This window comes from Cololabis saira, unplaced genomic scaffold, assembly GCF_033807715.1.
Source record: "Cololabis saira isolate AMF1-May2022 unplaced genomic scaffold, fColSai1.1 scf121, whole genome shotgun sequence".
NCBI lineage: Eukaryota > Metazoa > Chordata > Actinopteri > Beloniformes > Belonidae > Cololabis > Cololabis saira.
Window position 1 is genome coordinate 69,749 of NW_026906285.1, and position 6,778 is coordinate 76,526.

At 44.5% G+C, this 6,778-nt stretch overlaps 1 long non-coding RNA gene across 1 annotated transcript; it reads left to right on the forward strand.

Annotated features, from left to right (window-relative positions):
• The first annotated feature begins 4,675 nt into the window (after positions 1-4,675).
• On the forward strand, positions 4,676-6,367 carry LOC133438744 (uncharacterized). Its single transcript, XR_009781804.1, has 4 exons — positions 4,676-4,997; positions 5,361-5,454; positions 5,644-5,752; positions 6,121-6,367. It is a non-coding gene; the product is annotated as an uncharacterized LOC133438744 (long non-coding RNA).
• The last annotated feature ends 411 nt before the right edge of the window (positions 6,368-6,778 follow it).

The window sequence follows — 6,778 nt, forward strand, 5'->3', positions numbered from 1 at the left end:
TTTGTTGTGTGATTCACAGGGGTTTCAAAATTACACAGAGGGTCCCTGTGAATTGACCATTTTATTGATGAGTAGTCAGGCCATGTATAAGTGTGTGCGTAATGTACGCTTTACGCATGACACACGCGCCTCTTCCAGCCAAAACCACATGTAAACTCCCGAACACTTTGCTTTAATGTTCAATGCTACACCTTCAAAGCACTGAAAAAGCACTGAAACATTGCAGCAATAAAGTATTCTTGAAAGTTAGTGGCGGAGTTTAGTAGTTTTTAGACAGTTATGGGTGTTGTGGTGATAGTGGGTTTATTGCTGTTTTTCTTCTTAATGTTTGGGGATTAGGGGAGTTGGTTGGTGCGCAGCTGACTGCTTGGTGACTGGTGAAAGGGAAGTGAAATCAGAAAAACAGGTCGATGAGCTCCCGTCTTCTCTGGACACCGGCTTGGTGGAGTGCTGCTCGGGCATCGTTCTGAGGTCGAGGGACTGGAGGTCCAGGGAGGTCCAGGGACCGGAGGTCCGGGGAGGTCCGGGGACCGGAGGTCCGGGGAGGTCCGGGGACCGGAGGTCCGGGGAGGTCCGGGGACCGGAGGTCCGGGGAGGTCCGGGGAGGTCCGGGGAGGTCCGGGGAGGTCCGGGGAGGTCCGGGGACCGGAGGTCCGGGGAGGTCCGGGGACCGGAGGTCCGGGGAGGTCCGGGGAGGTCCGGGGAGGTCCGGGGACCGGAGGTCCGGGGAGGTCCGGGGGCCGGAGGTCCGGGGAGGTCCGGGGACCGGAGGTCCGGGGAGGTCCGGGACCGGAGGTCCGGGGAGGTCCGGGGGCCGGAGGTCCGGGGAGGTCCAGGGACCGGAGGTCCGGGGAGGTCCGGGGGCCGGAGGTCCGGGGAGGTCCAGGGACCGGAGGTCCGGGGAGGTCCGGGGAGGTCCGGGGAGGTCCAGGGACCGGAGGTCCGGGGAGGTCCGGGGACCGGAGGTCCGGGGAGGTCCGGGGACCGGAGGTCCGGGGACCGGAGGTCCGGGGAGGTCCGGGGGCCGGAGGTCCGGGGAGGTCCGGGGGCCGGAGGTCCGGGGAGGTCCGGGGAGGTCCGGGGAGGTCCGGTGGCCGGAGGTCCGGGGAGGTCCGGGGAGGTCCGGGGAGGTCCGGGGACCGGAGGTCCGGGGAAGTCCGGGGGCCGGAGGTCCGGGGAGGTCCGGGGAGGTCCGGGGAAGTCCGGGGAAGTCCGGGGGCCGGAGGTCCGGGGAGGTCCGGGGGCCGGAGGTCCGGGGAGGTCCGGGGAGGTCCGGGGAAGTCCGGGGGCCGGAGGTCCGGGGAGGTCCGGGGGCCGGAGGTCCGGGGGCCGGAGGTCCGGGGACCGGAGGGGGGGCATCGTCGTCTTCAGAATCCGCGTCCTCATCCAATGGAGGCGGCTCATCTGGTCCGGCGCGCACAGTCATGTGGAGCATGGCGGTGACTACGATGACACCACAACTCTTGGCAGGTGTCAGGCGCAGCCCCCCCGATGAAGCCCTGAAGCATTTTTGAGTGTGGTACTTTATCTCATATATGCACGCAGATGTGGGATGTGTGCAGACAAATTATGGTAAATGATGATCCTTTTATTTTTGCGTAATGCATAAAACATATACAGGAACACACTTGTTATTCCTTATTTTTATTTTTTTTTTCCCTTTGCTGTCACCAATGAATGCTAAACAATATAAATCTAAAGTATAAAATAAATCAAAATTTGTGCGGGCTGCATTGTTTTAATATCTCATTGCTTGGTGTGATGTTGATTTGCCTGACGCGGTGTAAAGACTGGGTCAGCAGCATCTTTCATTTCCTTCTTAATGAAAGAGATACTTAAGCTAAGAGCAACTCTGGGAAACGCGATTTTCTTTCACAGGCTCCTTAAGAAGGTTTGAAAGAAGTCTTTCGCTGTTAAGAGCTACTTAACTGATCTGGGAAACCCGGCCAATGTCCGTTTTAAGCCATCACGTCACCCACCTTGGCCGGGTTTCCCAGAAACTTGAAAATGATGTCAGAGGTACTTGAGGACATGCTGAACAAGAATATCTTACAGTGTGCTGACTAGTATTTGATTTGATTTTTTTATTAATTTTTGAAATCTGCCTATATTCCTGTGTATTGGGTATGATTTTAGCATGTAATTATTATAAAACGATACGGTAAAAGAACTTGAAAATGATGTCAGAGGTACTTGAAGACATGCTGAACAAGAATATCTTACAGTGTGCTGACTTGTATTTGATTTGATTTTTTTATTATTTTTTTTAATCTGCCTATATTCCTGTGTATTGGGTATGATTTTAGCATGTAATTATTATAAAACGCTACGGTAAAAGAACTTGAAAATGATGTCAGAGGTACTTGAAGACATGCTGAACAAGAATATCTTACAGTGTGCTGACTAGTATTTGATTTGATTTTTTTTATACATTTTTGAAATCTGCCTATATAGAAATGAAGGGGTTTTTTTTTTGTTTTTTTATCATTTTGTTAGACTTTAGTAAAACTACAAAAAGGAATGACATATGTATCTATTTCAAGACATGAAAATAATAATAATAACCGTTTTGAAGCCGTCCACACGCTTTACCGTACAACGCGCTGTAGATGCGCAATCGATTTCCAAGCGCAGATAGCGCGACTGCGCCTCTCCGAAGCGGAGATGGCGTGACCGCAGTATGTGATGACAGGGAAGCAGCAGCTGAAAAACGGGATCCTTTGATGAATCGTTCATTACAGTCTCAAATATAATCAATGGTGTCGGTTTATATTAAAGAATCTTTTTGCCCAGAAGAAAAAAGAGCGAAGACAACGACCCATAACTATTTTCTTCTCTTGAAAAAACCCACCTGCACCGCGGGGTTTAGGATAAAAAGACGCTACAGCGCGAGTCGGGATGCAGCGGCTCAGAAGAGCACTGAAATACGTGCGAGGCGGGGCTGATCTCTGCAATTAGAAGCCCTCTATAATTGTAAAAAGAATTTCACTTATCACGGGTTCTTTTTGGAACATAACCCCTGCGAAAAACCAGGGATTGCTGTAATTCCACGTTGCGATTTGCGAAACTCGCCTTCTCTTGGCTCGCCATGACCGCTCATGTTTTTGAACGCACACACAATACGTTCCCTCCCGGTCTCTGCGTGTGGGGAAAAAAAGCCTCACTGTAGCCAGAAATAACGGAGTAACGCACCGTTTGGTAGCGGTAATTGCGTGACTGAATTTAAAAAGTAATGCGTTAGATAGCCTACTCTAACGCATTACTTTTTATTATTTTGCGGTATTAGTTACCGCAAAACTAACGGCGTTACTGTAACCCGTTTCCACACCCGCTGTGTCTCCAGACATCCGCAAATACAACGTTGATAAATGCAATAGTGAAAACGGTCAAGCAGCTAAATAAACTTCAGAATATTTTTTTGAGGTAAAGGATTCTGTTTTACTAGTCAGGAGGATACAATGTGGTCCTATATGCTGAATGATCGTTAAGTTAATTTCTCCTTTCGTCCATCTTTCACATTTAATAAAAACAATACATTCCCTCATTCTCTTACCAAGACTACTTCTTATTTAGTTGCAGTCTTGTTTTCATCATGAAAAAGGGTCATTGAATTATATTTATCATCTTAATTTTTTATTATAACGCACAGGCAGCAGGGAATTAGTGGTTAGGTAGCAGTGCTGCGTGTGAAAATGCGCTGATAGTGATCGGTGATCGATTTGCCTGACATCGATTGATTTGGTTTCAGAACCGGACAGCTCCTCTAAAGAGCTTCTGAAAGAGCGAAACTAAAGGACGGTGTTAAGAGGTAATCTGGGAAACACCCGTATCTTAGGGTACCTTCGTAAGGGCTGTATATACTTGCCATTCAGAACGCGTACGCGCGACGCAGGATACGTGTGACGTCACGTCACGTCACGCGTATCCTGCGTATCCTGCGTTCATTTGACGCGTCGACGTGCACGTTCTCAAAAAGACACTTTAGTTGAAACCTTCTTTGAACCTCTCTTAAATCCTCGAGAGAGGTTGGATCTGGGAAACCCGGCCATGGAAAGTAGTGTGGAATAATATCATTCAAGCTTCAAAAAATCCTAACCATCAAACTATACACCTAAATATTGTTCATAGAGCTTACTTTACTCCCAGACATGCAATGAAGCTGGAAGCCGTCCCTTCTTCCTCTCTACCTCCACCCCTCTCTTCTTCCTCTCTACCTCCACCCTCTCCTCCCCTCCTCTCTACATCCATTTTTTTTATTTATTTAACATGCGCAAATATGATTTTTACAACTCCATATCCTCAAAGCAGAAAAAGTTTCACGCACCCTTTCACGATATATATATATATATATATATATATATATATATATATATATATATATATATATATATATATATATATATATATATATATATATATATGTATATATTATAATGAAATAGAGTTTTTTTTCTTATTTCTTATTGATTATTATTGTTTGGTTGTGTTTTCACTACTGTTTCATGTTCGAAGTACATATATATATGTATATATACGTATACACATATAATTATACTTACATATACATATACATATACTTAGATATACATATAAATACAGTATATACACATACGTACATACATATATAAAAAAAATATATATATATATATATATTTATTTATAATTATAATATAATAATATAGACCCCTTTCCAGCCTACGTCATCACAGGATGCGCGCGCATTGTTGCGGCGGAAGTGCTGAAGAAGTTGCATGAGTTTGAATAGAGCGAGGGAAGATTTGTTTCTTAAGTTGCGTTTTTGGAGTTGCAGTAACGTTATAGAAGAACAACATGCCCACCAGCTGTTGTGTGTACGGGTGTACAAATCGAAATCCCGAGGAACATAATTTTTTTGCAATTCCCAGAGGAAACAGGCCATTTCAAAAGCACCGTAGGAGCCTGTGGCTGCAAGCATCAGAAGAACCGACTGGACCGAGGATCAGCAAGAATCATATCTGGTGAGTTATCGTGGCTATCTGGTTTAGCTTTACTTGAATGCCTTTAATTGAGTAACTGTAGGTAGAGTAAGTGTATTGTAAGTGTTTGCTGCCATAGACTGTAAGTTTACTACTAGTACTAACTCATACAGCTGAGAGCTTCAGTGTGGTGTACATAATAATAATTAATATTATTAATATTATAGATCCATGGGTGTACAGCAGCTCCACGTAACTTAACAGCTTTAACGCTCTAGCAGCATTGTTGTTTAGGATGTGTGCCCTGGTTGTCTTTTCTCTGATTTGAGCATCTCAGAACACTTAAGAAACTTGAAAAGTGGTTATCTGGTGTTATTTGGCTAATGTGTATCTTTCTTTTTACAGGTGAGATGTCACTGGACCACGAGAGTCCTGATTTTGTGCCCTCTATTTTTTCATACACTAAACAAAACCAAAACCCCGATGCAAAGATCAAAAGGTAAAATACAATAAATGAGACCTAGCTGTTTGTGTTTTTAGCTTAACCTAATGACATGATTAACTCATGAATATTAAGGGTTTAATTATTTTGGTATTAAGCAAACCATAACCGATAATTAAGATGGGAATGTATTGTATTACAGCTTGAGATCAGTATTTTTGTTCATTTGAGTTTTTTTATGTGAAGGTACCAAAGAAAAAAGAAATGGAGTGAAAGACTTCTGGTTGCTCCACCAAATCAACCTGCTCCTGCTCCTGGAACTCCAGAGGAATCACCGGCATGGATCACAGTCCTAGTAAGTGTAGCCACTGTTGTCATTTCAAGTCTCATTGCATTGTATAATGGTTCAACCATGTTGAGTATTCTCCCCCTATGCTGATCTTCACATCCATTCTTTTCTTTACAACCCATATTTATGCACAGTGTAAACTAACACAGTTGCAATTAATCTTAGGTCTATGTATGTGACAAATAAAATCTCCTTGTCCCTGTCCTTTTCTCCTCTCCTATTCACAACTGTCCTTCTGATTCCAATGCCCCTCTTATGTTCTCTATACACCCATCCATCCATCCATCCATCCATCCATCCATCCATCCATCCATCCATCCATCCATCCATCCATCCTCGTCTTCAATTCTCAACTGTTCTCTTTTCTGCTAAAGCTGAAGAGGACATCCCAGTCACGAGGACAGAATACAATGACCTGAACCTGAGATACACCGAGCTGAAGAGTGACCACGTCAACCTGCAGGAAAAGTATCAACAGCTGCGAGATGAAAATGAGAGACTTAAAGAGGAGCTGAAGAAGTCGACATTTTCATACTCAAATATTAAGTGCAACATGGTACAACTGTTGTTTATCACTGGAATAACATCTGTGCTCTTTGACTGGTTGTGCACCAAAATTGCAGGAAGTGTAAAAATATTCAACAAGAAGCTCTCTCTACAGGATCATCTTTTGATAGTGTTAATGAAATTAAGGTTGCAGCTCATGGTGCCACCCTTCGCATTCCAGCTTTCACCAAAGGCAAACAGCAACTTTCTGCACAGGAGGTCGACACATCAAGACAACTGTGACGTGTCAGGATACATGTCGAACGTGTTATAGGGAGATGGAAGAACTTCAGAATTTAGCAGACAAGAATTCCACTGTCACAGGCTGACCTTCTAGATGATATTGTTATTGTGTGTGCTAGTCTCACAAACCTTAGCAAAAGTGTTGTTCTGAAAAAATCTAGGAAATAAGGGTTCTGAATAATAACATCAAGTCTTGACATTTTTTTACTTTCTCATCAGTGATTTGGAGCTGTGACTATGAAT